The following is a 16269-nucleotide window of genomic DNA, read 5'->3' as shown; positions in this document are numbered from 1 at the left end:
ACCCCCCAAACGTCCGCCTCTAAATTTGGTTTGTCTCACCGACAGAGGTGTCCCGCGATGCCTTTTAGCTTCATCTGGCGCCCCCGCTAGCCCCCTGTGAGTAGGGTGCGGAGTGAAGTGCGCCGCCGGCTAATTGATTCGTCACGCCGGCTACTTTTTGGTTTTACCGCGGGGGGGGGGGGGGGGGGGGCTGGGTCGGTTTTTTGGCGGCGGCACCCCCATAACCCATTTGGGGGGCCTTTAGGGAGGCTAGTGGAGATGCTCTAACGACCGCTTTCACCGGTGGCCTCCTCCTCTTGGACCGTCCGGGGTTAGTAAGGTGGCCGTCCGGAAATAAGTGTCGGACCGCTGATGGCGACAAATTGAGAGCAAGCAACATACGGTGGATAGACGGTAGACAGGCCAACAAGGCAGGTCGACGGTGGCAGTGCCAATCCATTGGATAGAGTAGGAGGGCGAGTGTGAGCAGAAAGTATATGACGAGGGAGCCGGAAGAGGCGAATCTACGGGGAAGAGGTGGATCGAGCATGATGAAACTTGTTCATATGGTATTAGAAAGAAATTTTGTGCCTGCAAATTTTGGTAAAAAATGATCATTTGTGAGTTGTGCAAGAATTGAAAAATAAGTCATGGTATAAAAGGCTATAAGTACAAGTCATGGCACAAAATGAGCCATGCACGTAATTTTGTTTCGTACCTGGATTATTTGTGATTTTTTTCATAGCACATAATGAACGGTCATATTATGTTACCAATTTTTTTTCAAAATTCCCAAAATTCTTCGATAAGTTTTTTTTTAAAATGATCTCATATGTACCCAGATTTTGAATAGCGTTCTCCGGAACCGAATGGCCTTTTTCCCTCTCTCTGCCTGACTCCTTTCGTCCATGCTTCTTCTTGTATACGGCACGTACAAGTCTGCATCTGAAGTTCTTCCAACTGCCAAATTACTTGATCCTTGTACATGCTCACAAGTTACAATGAGTTAACTTCCATGTTCTTTTCCTCTATACAACTATACACGCTAGCTCTAGCTCCTACTATCTAGTACTATACCCCATCGAACCATACATATGCACGAAGCCATTGCTGCATCCAATCCATGCACGGAGGAGATCGAAGAAGCTAGCTAGGCAGAGAGCTGGAGTAGTCATCAGCTAGCTAGCTATAGCTTTGTCCAATTGCATGTACTACCATGCACTGCCCTTAAACTCTCATCACTGCTGCATTGCACAATGCACATGTACCCCTGTGTGGTCTCCTCTCCTCTCCTTTGCTCGATCTGCGTCGATGAACAGTATGATTGTGCTTGATTGTGACCGGGTGGCCGTAGATCAATCGATCCATCCATCCATCCATCGAGCAGCAGCTGCAAGCAAGCTAGCTGAAGCTATAGCCAGTACTAGTACAAATTGGATCGATCCAGGGAAATAAATTGGCTTCAACTAATCGCCCGGAGGCCGCACTGTGCGGATAGACCGTAGCACAATGTTTGAGTGCCACTTCCACAGTGTGTGGTACTATATACAGTCTACAGTACAGCGTTGGCTAGCTCTTGCATGCACATTAATCATGCCAAATGGAAGGAGGGTGAGATCTGGAATCTGGCATTTAAGCGCGCGATGGATATTAATTCCACTCAGCTCGGGTAAAATTTCTGGGTTTCATCTTGTAATAAGAGTAGCAGTATACTCCATATAGCTAAAGTGAGCTTCTGGTCAACGAATTTGTGTGGGTAGTACTGGGTAAAATTCAGTCCAACAGTGCACATGCAAAAGCCTGACCCGCTCACTGCTGATCGAAACCTTTGCATGTATGCATGGGCTGGAGAGAGGTTGCAGAGTCGCTGATCGATCCTTGCGGATCCAAACTGCTGTTGCTGCTGTGTTGTGTCGTTGGATGGATCGATCGTGAGGTCCTGAAGATGCCACGTGGGCTGGCTGCATGCATGATCGCTCAAAAATAATAGTTGGAAGGACGTACACTGTACTATCACGATGCAATGCATGCGTGCATTATTTGTGTCTAAAAGATCGTCTCCAGCGGACTACCCATTCCACCCGTTCATATTTGTGGATTTTGATGAAAAAAGAGACACAACAGAGCGCCTATTCCACTTTCCAAATCTAGCCAGCCCCAAATCGCCTCACGAAGCACTACAGAAAACCGTCATTGCCGGCGGCAAGTCCTTTTGCCGGCGGCTTTCTATCGGGCCGCCGGCAAAGAGGCCCTATGCCGTGGGCCGGATAAAAAGCCCACGGCATAGGGTCGGCCGCCGGCAAATTTTCCGAAAAGCCGTCGGCAAAGTAACCCCGCCAGCAAAGAGACCCTGCAAGTGGGCCCGCGTGCGAGGTTACCGGCGGGCGAAACGGCCGGCGGTTGGAGAAAAAAAATATCTTTGCCGGCGGCCAACACAAAAAAGCCGCCGGCAAAGAGATTCGTTTTTCCCGCGACAATCCGTTCAAATTTGGATGCGTGCGCACGAATTTAAAAAAAAAAAGAAATAACCCTTTGCCGGCGGCCCCAAGAAAAGGCGGCCGGCAAAGGCCATTTTTTTCCCCAAATGTCCCCCCTTCGAATTGAACCGGGAAGGAAAAAAAAATAACCCTTTGCCGGCGGCCCCAAGAAAAGGCCGCCGGCAAAGGCCTTTTATTTATTTTATTTTTATTTTTTCCCAAATGTCCCCCATCGTAGCTCGGGGCGTAGACACCGGGGGTGTGTGAAGATGTCGTAGCCCGGGGCATAGACACCGGGGGTGTGCGGCACCCCCTTTAGGTTCGGCAAAGGGCGTCGGGGATCGCTCCGGCGATCGCCGGTGAGGCCAATGTCAAGCGTGAGGGAACACAAGATCGCTTTACCCAGGTTCGGGCCACCCTGAGGTATAAAACCCTATGTCCTGCTTCTGTGCTTTTATTAGCCGATGTACAAAGGTTTACAGGTTGCCGGGGCAGTCCCCGGGTGCTCTCTCTTTTCTTGCTAAGGGCTACTTGCTATTCCCGGCTAAAACTAGTAAGGAACCGAACCCTTTGACCGTTGGCGATGGTCCTCCTTTTATACTCAAGGGGATGCCACAGGTGCCTCGGTGCATGGGTGACAAGTGTTGAGCAAAGACCCTAGGCAGCTTGCCCTTACTGCGTTGGCTTGCATGCACGGTACGTAGCGCAGCAACTAGGGCGGTACGTGCCCTAGACTCACTGCGGGCCAGTCACTGTGGGCTGACTGGACGGGGAATCACCTTTCTGTTGGAACATTAAATGCTTGCTTGTGCCACACTCCTCGCCCTGACCAACCCTGCGCACAGGGAGCCTCCCGGGCGGCCACGTGGCGTCAATGCTCTGCCTGCTGGGTACCGTCCCTGTTGTAAGTGCCTGCGCCCAGGAACTCCCTCCCCGGCAAGTGACCTTCCCGGGGGGGGGAGGGGCGCCCAGGCGGGAATTCTCTCGTTGCCTTCCCGGGTAACCCCCGCAGCCCGACTAGCCCTGCCGGGCTGGTGACTTGCCGGACAGCTTGTGCGGTGCTGCCCAGGGTGCTATCCTTGCGGGGAGCAGGTGAGGCGACCCACGCGTCAAGCAGCGGTGGTACCCCGGGTGCCACTGGTGCGACAGTAGCCCCTGGGTGTGGGCCGGCAATGCCTGTTCCCGAGCGAAATCACCCGTGGTCGATTGCCGGGCTACGCCCTTATCCGACGTGTGGGTCCCGAATCGTTTCAGGTTCCCGTTTATGCGTTACTCCAAGGACTCCGCCGTTACGGGCAGAGTAGTGGGGGCGAGATTTATGCCTTAACCTCCCCTTAATCACGGGTGGTTAAGGCCACGCCCCGCATTTTCTCTCTTTAAGCGTACTTATCTCCAGCGCACCCGTAGGGTGCGGATGCAACCGTTGCTCAGCGTCGGGGTACTATAAGACCCCACCGCTGCGCTGAGGAGCAAACACTTAGCCCCCAGCCCTTCTTCCTCATCCCCATTCTTCCTTGCGCCCCTGATTCTTGCCAATCTCCGCCTGTGTTCCCCATGGCGCCCACAGCCCCCAAGAGAGGGAAAGGCTCCAAGAGTTCCGCGGCCGACAAAGGCGAGAAGGCTCCCAAGAAGCCTCTCTCGGAGAAGGCCCAGAAGAAGCGGGAGTTGAGGCCACGCAGGCCTTTTTCAGGCCCGGCTACAACGGCGAGGGGCTTGACAAGATCCGGCATGCCGTCGCCTCCCGGTTCAACGAGCACGGCGAGACGCTCGTCTTCCCCGCCGGCGCTGATCACCAGGACAACGACTTCCGGTGTTCGCCCACTTCATCCTCGCCGGGCTGGTACCTCCGTTCTCCCTCTTCCTCCACGCGCTCATGGCGGCATACCAGATCCGGGTCGCACAGCTCCACCCCACCTTCCTCTTCCTTCTCGTCGTCTTCCAATTCCTCTGAGAGGGGTTCTTTGGAGTGATGCCGTCAGTGGCATTGTTCCGCCACTACTTTTACCCGCGTCTCGAGCAATCGGAGGCGATATCGTCAGGGGTGGTGTTCCGTGCCCGCGACAAGATGAAATCGGAGTTCATCGTGCGGACGGAGAAGAAGATCGAGAAGGAGTGGCGCGCGGATTAGTGTTGGGTTCGCATGGAGGATCCCGATGAGCTCATCTACGCGCCCACCGAGCTGCCCACAAGCAACGACGGTTGGCGGGACCGCTATAGCCGCGGCGCGGAGCTCCTCCCCATCGTCGAGAGGATCAAGGCTCTACGGCTAGCGGGGCTCACTGATCTCGACGTGGCGCGCACCTACATCAGTAGGCGTATCGCGCCACTACAGCTGCGGTCTCGCCCCGTGTGGATGTACAAGGGGCCCGGGGACAACACGCGCCTCCAGAACGGGGGCGTGACCCCGAACGCGATCCGGGCGTGGGTGAAGGGGATCACCGGCGAGGATGCCCCCTTCACGGATCTGCCCTCGGGGGCTCCTTCCCTCCATGCCGGCATCGCGGGGCTGCACGACATCGTCAGCAGCCACCCGCCCTGCAACGAGTGGGGGCTGATGTCTGATTCCCCCGCTCGAGCCCCGCAACCTCCGTCGGCCGCAGCCCGCAGGAAGCAAGTGGCCGAGGAGAGCGGGGGGGCATCGGAGCTCAGCTGGCCCGATGTCGAGTCCTCCGACCCTTCCTGTGGCGGAGGAGACAGACGAGGACGACACACCACTGGTGCGGAGGACGAGGGTGCCCGCGGCAACGGCCACCTCCGCTGCTGCCGCAATCGTCGTGGTGGCTTCCACGGCGACCGACGCGGTGGCTACCCCACGAGGGTTCGTGGCTCTGCCCCGCTTGGGACGCCTGCTGGAGGGGTGCGGCAAGGGCGCGATGGCAGTGCACCCATCGGCGCTGAGCACTGATGGCATGCACCACCATCGCGTCTCCACGGCAACCCTCGCCTCGGAACCGCCTGCTGGAGGGACGCGGCCGCAGGGACACGGTGGTGGTGCATGCATCAACCCGATGTGTGCAGGCACCGTGCCCTTGCCGCGTCCCTCGCCTTCGAGCCATCTCCTTAGCTTTGCTCTGCGTTGCTCCGTGGCCACCACGCCCTTTTATAGGCACGATGGAGAACCTGCCACTATGCGTGCTGAGTTACCTCGGCACACGTGGCGACACCCTCCTGCGGTAAGAACCTTGGAACGGTCGCCATGCACTGCTGGCTACCCGCTAAATGACACGGCCCGTGAGCACTCCACGAGTGTCACAGTGTGTCCGACCCCCATCTTTATCCTGCATGTAAGATTCTTACCGATCCCGAGATGCTGCAAAAAAAATTCGAAATGCACGAAAAAACAATACAGCACAGATAGCCCTCTTGCCTCCCAGCCCCCGGGCACAGAAGGGCCGATACCAAACTTGGGTGTGAGCATTCTTCCAATCCCAAGACACATACACTGCGTGGTGCACATCGCAGGGGATCCAGTGACGGCACGATCCCGTGCCGGAGTGATCCGGCAACGGGATTTTAGTTTTCGAGGCTCCGGCAACCCCCTGCTCACAGCCAAGGATGGAAAGAGATTTTTGTGCACTTAGGGCAGGAGACAGAAGGAAGAACACGCAAATAACGAGACAAATTGAAATTCAGAAGAAACCACTTATCTTTATTCATTGAAACTAGCAGATTACAATCGGGGGTTGCCCGGCTACTCTAGTTCGAGAGGCATGCTGCTGGAGCATCACCTGTGGGTCGGGCTCTGCCGCTTTACGAGTAGAACTTGCGCAAGTTCTCAAGGTTCCAACTGTTTTGCACTGGCAAGGCTTCTTTGGTTTCCAACCGGACAGCCCCGGGCCTGATCACCTGCACTACCTGGAAGGGGCCCTCCCATTTCGGAGCCAGCTTGTTTCCGGCCTTCGTTCCTTGTATCCAGCGTAGGACAAGGTCTCCGACCTCGAGCTCCCAGGGACGGACCTGCCTGTCATGATAACGGCGGAGCCCCTGCTGATAGCGCGGAGCTCTGACAGCAGCCCGGCATCGAAGCTCTTCGATGAAGTTAAGATCGTCAACCCTCTGCTCGTGTTGGCTATGCTTGTCGTACGCGCGTACCCGAAGGGATCCATGCTTGAGCTGAAGGGGCAGCACCGCTTCTACCCCGTAGACAAGGGCGAAAGGAGTTTCGCCCGTTGCCCGGCTACGTGCGGTCCTGATTGACCACGGCACGGGCTGGAGTTCTTTGACCCAGTGCTTCCCGTGGTCTTTGAGCTTGTCAAAGGTTCTCGTCTTGAGCCCCCGCAGCACCTCTGCGTTGGCTCGCTCCCCCTGTCCGTTGCTCCTCGGGTGAGCGACAGAGGCGAAGTGGATCTTGGTGCCCATGCCCTCGTAGTAGGCTTGGAACACGGCGCTCGTGAATTGCGTGGCGTTGTCGGTGATGATGCCATTGGGCACGCCGAACCGGCACACGACGCCCTTGAAGAATTTGATGGCCGCCTGAGCGGTCACCTTCCGTACTGGTTCCACTTCCACCCACTTGTAGAACTTGTCGATGGCCACAAGCAAATACTCGTAGCCACCAACCGCTCTCGGCAATTTGCCGACGATGTCCAGCCCCCAGACCGCGAATGGTTAGGAGGATGGAATGACTCACAGGGCCTGCGCCGGCGGTTATTCTTCTTCGCGTGGAACTGGCACGCTTCGCATGTCTTGACTAGCTGCTCAGCATCGACTAGCGCTGTAGGCCAGTAGAAGCCATGTCTGAAGGATTTGCCGGCTAAAGCCCGGGAGGCCACATGGTGCGAGCATGTGCCTCGGTGTATGTCTTCCAGAAGTGCACGCCCTTCGTCCTGGGGCACGCAGAGGAGCTTCACTCCGTTTGCACGCCTCCGGTAGAGATCCCCGTCTACCAGAGCGTACATCTTGGCTTGCCGGGCTACTCGCTCCGTGGCAACGTCATCTTCCGAGAGGGCTTCCCCTTTCAGGTAGCGGGTGATGTCCGCCGCCCAAGGTGGGGTTTCCCTACTTACGCATGCCGCCACATCAGCGGCATGGACCTCCGCTGTTGCGGGGTTTCCTTCGGTTGCTCGTGGGGATTCCCCGGCAGCCAGCTTGGGAGCGACCGAAGGCACAGTCTGCCTGTGCCAAAACACCCCCGCCAGAACCTTCTGGCGCTCTGCTGCCCACTTGGACAATTCGTCAGCCGCGAAGTTATCCTTGCGCTTGACATGCTCGAATCGCAAACCTTTGAACTTGCGTTCCAGCTTGCAGACTTCATCCACGTACGCTACCATCTGCGGGTAGTCGTAGTCCTTGTTGACCTGATTGATTACAAGTTGGGAATCCCCGCGGACAACCAGGCGCTTGATATCGAGGGCGATCGCCGCCCGCAACCCGGAGAGCAACCATTCGTACTCAGCTGTGTTGTTGGTGGAGTTGGGGAAGTCGAGCTGGATGGCGAACTTCAGCTGGTCCCCTGTAGGTGACTCGATGACGACTTTGGCGCCAACTCTCTGCAGGCTGAACGCGTCGTCGAAGTACATCGCTCAGCTTCTCCCGCATCTTGGGGTCGCGGACGTTGATGGCGAAGGTGTTGATGATGGCGGCAGCCTCCGCCTCCAGAATGGAGTAGGAGAGACTGGAGAAACGGTTGACGAAACTCCGCAACGTCTCTCCCGGCTTCTGCACCACGGTGTGCAGCTCCGCCATGGTTCCCGGGCGTTTGTAGCCGCCCTGGAAAGCACTCACAAACTGCTCGCGCAGGTCAGCCCATGAGGCTATGGACCCGGCAGGCAGGTTGTGCAACCAAGTTCTCGCCGATCCTTTGAGGACCATCGGGAACCAGTTGGCCCTGACCTTGTCATCGGCGCCGATGGCGTGCATCCCCAACATGTAGGTCAGGAGGAAATCCTTCAGGTTCACATCCCCGTCGTACGTCCCAAGCGCTGGCGCTCGGAACTTGCGGGGCCATGTTACCCGGCGCAGCTCGCAAGTGGACGCGGTGTAGCCGTCCTCGGCGCCCATGGGAGCATCCTCCTGCTCCTCTGGACGCTGGCGCTCTGCCTCACGACGGTGCCGGCGCTCCAGGCGCAGGCGGAGGTCTTCCTGCTGGCGGGCGTTCAGGACGCCCCGCGCATCACCCCGCGTGATAGTAGGTGACGAATCCGAGGACCCCAAGGGATCCTCGCCTCCCGGCCCTCCCTGCGGGGGAGGGTTTTCTCCCTGCCCCGAGACGCGTGGCGCGTCTCCATATCCCGGGTTCTGCCCCCGGCCCGAACCGGCCGGGGCGCCCTCACCTTGCGGCTGTTGGGCGGTGAGCGCGTCCCGCTCCACCCTCCATGCCTCGTGCGCCGGCATGCCTTGCTGCGGCTCGTAGCGCACCATGACCCGCGCGGCGATAATGGCTTCTGCCGGGGTTTGGGCTGGAGGCAGCCGATTCTCCGACCGGCTGCCCTCTGCCCTGTCCCCCGGCGCACCCGGATGGGTAGGGTGCGATCCCGACGGCGTCGCTCGCGATGCGGTGTGTTCGTGGCGTAGCTGCCGCTGCGCGTCTTCGGCCCGCGAGTTCCGCGAGTGAACTCGCTGGCCGACGCGGGCGGCGCCGTGGCCGCTCGCGCGACTGGCTCCAGCGCTGGGAGCCGCCGACCCCTCAGCCGGTTGTCCACCGACAGCCGAGGAGGCGGGGGTGGCAGCTGCGACTGCTGCACCCAAGAGGGCTCAAGGTTCTCCTGACCCTGCGATGCGTGTTGCGCGTCGTGTGACCGCGTGGGCACCGCTGGGGCACCACGCGGATCGATCCGAGAGTCACCGGCCCGCTTAGGAGGCATGATGGCTGGTCCTGTCGGTGAAGAAGACGATGCCGATGTAGCTGCAGACGACGGCGTCGGCGGTCTCCGGCGAGCTATCCACATGATGCTCTCTCTTTTCTTGATAAGGGCTACTTGCTATTCCTGGCTAAAACTAGTAAGGAACCGAACCCTTTGACCGTTGGCGATGGTCCTCCTTTTATAATCAAGGGGATGCCACGGGTGCCTCGGTGCATGGGTGACAAGTGTTGAGCAAAAACCCTAGGCAGCTTGCCCTTGCTGCGCTGGCTTGCATGCACGGTACGTAGCGCAGCAACTAGGGTGCTATCCTTGCGGGGAGCAGGTGAGGCGACCCACGCGTCAAGCAGCGGTGGTACCCCGGGTGCCACTGGTGCGACACCACCACAACTCGATACACTGTACGATCCTGAGGATGACAGGGACGAGGAGATTCAGGAGGAGGTGAGGGAGATGGAGATGGAGGCGGGGGACTTTGGGGAGGACGAGCTGCAGGATCACTCTGTTGGTACCTCCGCGGGAGCCTCGGCAGGGGCTGCCTCCAGCTCTGGTATAGACAAAGTGTACCAGCGTGGTCCTACTCGTCTCCCCACCAAGCGGCCCTCTTGTGAAGCTGAGAAGCCGGTCATTCGTCCAACAGCCAAGATGTACCTTTCTTGATCCTAGAATTCAGTTTACATCAAATTGTTGTTTCATTTATTAACTGCAATTGACTTGTCTTATCCTTGTGCAGGGGCTGGGTGGTTGTTGCACCCAAGGTCACAGGCTACGCAGAGGTGTTTGAGGAGGTGCACGGCCCCGGGGCTGATCCTAGCCAGCACGACCTGGATGTGGAAGTGGCCGTGAGGGCGGGAGGAGGCATGAAGCACGGTAGGCTAGTCTTCGGGAACGGAACCATTGATCCAAGCACCATTCCCAACCTACCTCACCTGAAGGCTACTTCCACGAGCTCGAGTGCTAGTATGCGCAGTCGTCCAGGTGCACGACAGTTCTCACAGCAGGTTAGTTGTTCTTCATTCACCAGCTCGTGTCTTTTCGCATTTCATTGTAATGAAAATGAACTTGTAATGGCATTGCAGGAGGTGGAGACTATGGTGGCGGCTCAGGTGCAGACTCAGATGGAGGCTCAGAGGTAGGCTCAGGATGCTCAGATCCAGGCTCAGGTGGCGGCTCAGGTCCAGGCTCAGATGCAGCCCGCACTGAGGGCTCAGATGCAGCCCGCACTGAGGGCTCAGTACGACCACCTTAGGGTATGTTTACCGCACATAATAGCCAAGAAAACATGATATTAGTTCCATAACTGCAACTCTTTTTCTTTTCAATATGCAACCGTACCTCGCCGCCACCTCTCAAGAGCCGCCTACAGCACCACTGCCGTTCGACTTGGCGTTTGTCAATCTCCAGATTGAGCATGCTCCACAGCCTTCTCCAGACTCCGGTGAGTTCACTCGAAACATTTCAATCTCCATTCATGACTTTTCTTGCTTTCGTTGAGGGTTGGGGTCAATGCCTAATCATCTGTGCAACAGCATCAATCCGGCCGTGGCTCGAACGACCCTTCTTCACACGCAAGCCTTGCTGGAGGCAACCCTCCTGGGCAGTCACCTACTCCTAGGCACTGACTCGGGTAAGTTGCCACAAACTTGTCTCATCTCGAGGTCCGTTGTTTTAAAAACTTACTTTCTTGTCTCCACACGTAGAACTGCGTAACCTAATATCACATAGTGACATAGATCACCTTTTAGAGCCAAGAGGGCTCACTTGGCTCCAAAATGGTGCCTTGGTGGCATTTTTGGGCATTTGGCTCATTTATGCCACCAGGGCACCAATTTGGAGCCAAATGAGCCATCTTGGTTCCAAAATGGTCCCTTGGTGGCATAGTTGGGCATTTGGCTCATTTATGCCACCAGGGCACCATTTTGGAGACAAAAGAGCCATATTAGCTCCAAAATGGTGCCTTGGTGGCATTTTGGAGCCAAAAGAGTCATATTAGCTCCAACATGGTGCCTTGGTGCCATTTTTTGGCCATTTGGCACCAAAATGCCACCAAGGCACCACTTTGGAGCCAAATGAGCCATGTTGGCTCCAAAATGGTGTCTTGGTGGCAAATATGGCTCCAAAATGCCACCAAGGCACCGTTGTGGAGCCAAATGAGCCTTGGTGGCATTTTGGAGCCAAATGGCCCAAAAATGGCACCAAGGCACCATATTTGGCTCCAAAATGGAGCCATGGTGGCATAATGTAGCGAAATGGCTCGTTTTGTAGCCAAATGGTGCCTTGGTGCCATTTTTGGGCCATTGGCACATTTATGCGACCAAGGCACCATCTTGGAGCCAAATAAGCCATATTCACTCCAAAATGGTGCCATCGTGCCATTTTAGAGCATTTAGAGGTCATTTGGCTCCAAAATTGTGCCTTGGTGGCATTTTTTGAGCCAAATGAGCCATATTTGCTCAAAAATGATTCCATTGCACTATTTTTGAGCCAAATGGCTAAGTTCCGCTTCAAATACTAAAATTGTCACTTCAATTCCTTTCTTTATATCTAATTATGCTATTCCAACTCCATTTCATAGGTTTCTACTGGTGCAATGGGTGGTGGATGTTGAAGGTGCCCGAGTCACCATCTTATCATGTATGAACACTAGCTAGCTTGTAATATGTTGCTACCATGTGATGAACACTTGTAATACTTTTGTTGTGAGATATGTGATGTTTTCGGACTTTCATGAGATGTTTATATGCTTGCGATGTGGATGCGTTATGTGGATGCGTCGATGATTTTGTGTGAATGTATTGCTGTGATGTGGATGGATATATATCTATATATATGTGCTGTGAAAATATTTCAAATTGCTGCGATAAAAAAACAAAAAAAATACCCTTTGCCGGCGGCCTTTTTCCCTGGCCGCCGGCAAAGGCTGAGCAAGGGCACGCACCAGATCGTGCCACGTGCCCACCCTTTGCCGGCGGCTTTTTCCCTGGCCACCGGCAAAGGCCCCCCTTTGCCGGCGGCTTTTTCTCTGGCCGCTGGCAAAGCCCCCTGCCTTTGCCGGTGGCTTTTTCCCTGGCCGCCGGCAAAGGCCCGCCATGTGGGCCATGTCGTGCCTTTGCTGGCGGCTTTTTCCCTGGCCGCCGGCAAAGGCCCGACATGTGGGCCCAGCCGTTAACGGCACCGCATGCCGTGATCTTTTTTCTTTGCCGGAGGCCGTCGTTTCGGCCGCCGGCAAAGGCTTTGCCGATGGACCCTTGAGAAAGCCGCCGGCAAAAAGTCCTTTGCCGGTGGTCCTCCGTGCCGACGGGCTTTGCCGGCGGCCCCAAAAAAAAGCCAGCGGCAAAGGCTTTGCCGGAGGCAAATGTGCCTTTGCCTGGCCCCCCGCAAAGCCACTTTCTCCCGTAGTGAAGCCCCCAAATTGAGGAGCCGGATGGAAATATCCATCCCAACTATTGCATTGAAATATTCCTCTCTTCCTCTCAAAATGTTGAAAGAGTCCAATGAATAAAATATAGATGAACACATTATAGGGGTGAGATTTAGTGAGTCCGCTGGACAGAAAGTATATTTAAGGAAAAAATCTTTTATAGGGACTTCCCAGACCATATAAGAATTTAGGGATTCAAATTTGAGGGCTCCGCTCGAAATGCTCTAAGCTAGTAGTCTACCACATTAGCAAATGCCAACAAAAACAGTCTTGATGAAGGTACCAGTCCTCACCCCACAGGCCCACCTAGTCCACTCAATAAATATGTGGGGCCATGCATCTAGCAAGACCGGCGAGTGGAGCCACACTACCCTGTGCTTGGTTGCTAGGGAGTGGCTTGAAATCTTGGGGATGAACATGCACGAAGCTAGGGAATGCATGCATGTGGTGGCAAAGCATGCATGACAAGACAATTTTCATTGAGAAGAGAAGAAGAAGCGCGCATTGTGTCAAAAGCGGTCAAGAAAGGCATCCAATGATGCTTCCTAAGATGGCCTTATTCTTCCTCAAGTTAGGGTAAAGGCCCTAGCTTTCTCTACTGTCAATCAACAAAGAGAGATTGTGAGGTTAGGTATGATCACTTATCACACTAGTGTAGAATAATAATATGAAGCAATGGCCAGAAATATAGCCTAGGATTTTGTTTTTTGTTATTTAACTTGAGTAGGCCCATGACCTAACTTAATAAATAATCCTCTTGTTGAATGCTACGTTACTACCATATTCAGAAAGGGGTTCGATGTTTTCATTTACAGTAATTTGAAAACTACACATTGCTTTGACTAACTGCAAGGCAGGTCTCCTTTTTGCAGTAAATAACACTAGTAGTAATGTTTAACCTGTACTGCTTCAGTCCTTGCATGCATGCATGTGCAGCGCATTTGGACGGATAGTGTAGTAGAAAAAATGAGAAGTTGGAACCCATAGCTCACCAGTCACCAACCTGAGTCACCAAAGAGATGCATGTATGCTTGAGATTATATTCACCTGCCGATGCTGCAGAGATACACACAGTATGGTGAAGGTTCTCTTCAGAAGTTCAGTTCATTCAGATCTCTCCAGCAGATAGCTAGGGTCTCTCTCTGCTGGCTTCATGATTGCAAATCATGATCTATGCACTGGAGCAGCAGCAGGAGGCCCATGCATATAGATAGATTGCAAAAGAAATATTTGAACTAGCAATTAGTAACATTCTATAGTAGGATATCACACAATATATGTGCACCAACAATTTCTTTGGGCATGCATGAAAGGAATACCAGTTCAGAATTAGCTAGCTATAGGTTAGGTTCCTATCATAAATTGAGAGGGTCCCTTAATTGGGCCTAACTAATCCAGTACTACTTCACACATAATGCCACTTAACCCTGGTGATGCATGGGCCTAGCTAGCAAGCTAGTCCTGTAATATGAAAGCAACAAGGAGGGCTAGGCCGGGACTGCAGTACAGTACAACTCACCAAATTCTATGAGACTACCTAGCTTGAAGCCTTCAAGAGTACTCTATTCATAATTAATTTCATGGGGGGGACTGTGTTGGAATTAGCTGCATGCTTACTGTCACATCCTCAATTATGCATCATTACATAAGACAAAATCCAGTTGATCACAGGATATGCATACCCTAAAGTGACAGCACGTCCTGATCAAAGCTATACTAGAGAAAGCCTAGCGCTACTATAGCCTCAGTTTTGGCTAACTCCTTATCTGACGAGAGGGAGTTTATTATTAATCAGTGGATAATCCAAGGACCAATATATTAAGTTGTTAACCCGGCAGCAAGCGCATGTCTGATAAGGACAACACCCAAATACTATACGGCATGCATGCATATGTATGCATGCCATGTGGACCCATGCAGATCATGCATGCATCCTTGATTTGAGACCTTAACACCATGACATGCATATATCTAGGAGGTCCATGAATCATGATATAATCAGCTAAGCTATAGTCCAAGAGGAACTATGAATAAGTATTTGATTTGCTTTGTGCCGGATGAGTTGTGTCTGTACCTAGCCCAAGAGGGAAATCATGATGATTAGGAGGGAATTAATTAATGTTTGCCTTAGGTCCAGCTACTTAGCTTTGAATGATGCATGGATGCATGGAGACCCTCATGCACATGCATGGAGATGCATGTCACTGGTCCCTCCGTTACATAATTCTTGTCGAAATACTACATGTATCTAGACAATTTTTAGAAATAAATACATTTATTTTTGGGCAAATTTGAAACATGAATTATGGAAACGGAGGGAGTAATTGTTAAAGAGAATACTATGTATAGTGATGTTGCACATGCATGCGTGCCTGCTTGCTTGCTTTCACTGTGTTTAAGTAACTGTGTGTTCACTGTTCAGGTTCAGATGCGCGATGCCTGTTTCTTCATGCATGACACAACACCAAGAAGGCAAAACCTTTACTGATCAATTTGTTGTAATTAGCAAGACAATTAGAGCTGAGCAGCTAGCTCAACTAATTAGCATAAATGTACTAGTATAATTTACACACGTCTTGTCTTAGTTTGAACTAAAACTAATTAAGTCTGCGCATATATATGCATTTCTTATCCAGAATTCTATCCGTATGCGTGAGTACGATCCTCAAATATATTTGCATAGTGTCCGTTGCTTTCGGTCCGATCTCACCAGCAGTGTTATTCTACAGCGACTGGACTCACTGTAGACTACATGATATGTCGTTTTAAAGCGTGTAATAATTTAGTATTTGAACAAGGAAAAGGAAAATGGCAAACGAAATTAAAGCGATAAAAGAAAAAGGAGGAGGAATTCGATCATCCGATGGAGATGTGCCACAAGGAGAAAGAGATCATCGATGGCGAATTGGGATGAGAAAGTGCTGACAGCGACTAAAGCAGAGGAGGAGAGATCTATTGGGTGACCATAATCTCAGCAGCAAAAAACAAGATACTGGATGACCATGTGTACGCATGAGTCAAAAGGGGGTTGAAAAAGAGGACACACCTAACCTCCGATTTTCCTAGGTAGCGAAATGATGTCTTCCTCTACGGTGAACAATTACTTCCGCAAAATTTAGACCGTAAAATTTCTATTGTTTTAATAATATACAGAGTATTAGATTCCCAATTTTGAATTTTCGCATACATATAGTGATTTTTTATGTGTAAATGTTTTGTAAAAGAAGTTACTTTTCCTCTCTCCCCTCTTCCACTGACCCCTATCGAGACAGACAAAGCTTTCATTTGGTCAAAAAAAAAAAAAGACAAAGCTTTCATTATGAGGTAAAGAGGTTAGATCTTGAGGGGGGGAGGAGATCCAGCAGTCATTTCTGATAAACCGACCCAGTCCTTTCTTCTTAATGAAATTGCAAGAACACCATAACCTCTACTCTACTTAACGAGGTTCGTAAAAAATGGAACGAAGATGTATAGGCGGGCTCCATTAATCCAGACCAGTCCGTTCGACCCTCCCAAGTCCCTAATTCATTTGCATGCTTGACAAAGTTCTGACTATATTTTCGATGCAGAGAGGTAATTATTTCCTGGAAAC

This window comes from Brachypodium distachyon, chromosome 3 (assembly GCF_000005505.3).
Source record: "Brachypodium distachyon strain Bd21 chromosome 3, Brachypodium_distachyon_v3.0, whole genome shotgun sequence".
NCBI lineage: Eukaryota > Viridiplantae > Streptophyta > Magnoliopsida > Poales > Poaceae > Brachypodium > Brachypodium distachyon.
The sequence above is the reverse complement of the archived record's forward strand: the minus strand, read 5'-3'. Positions refer to the sequence as shown.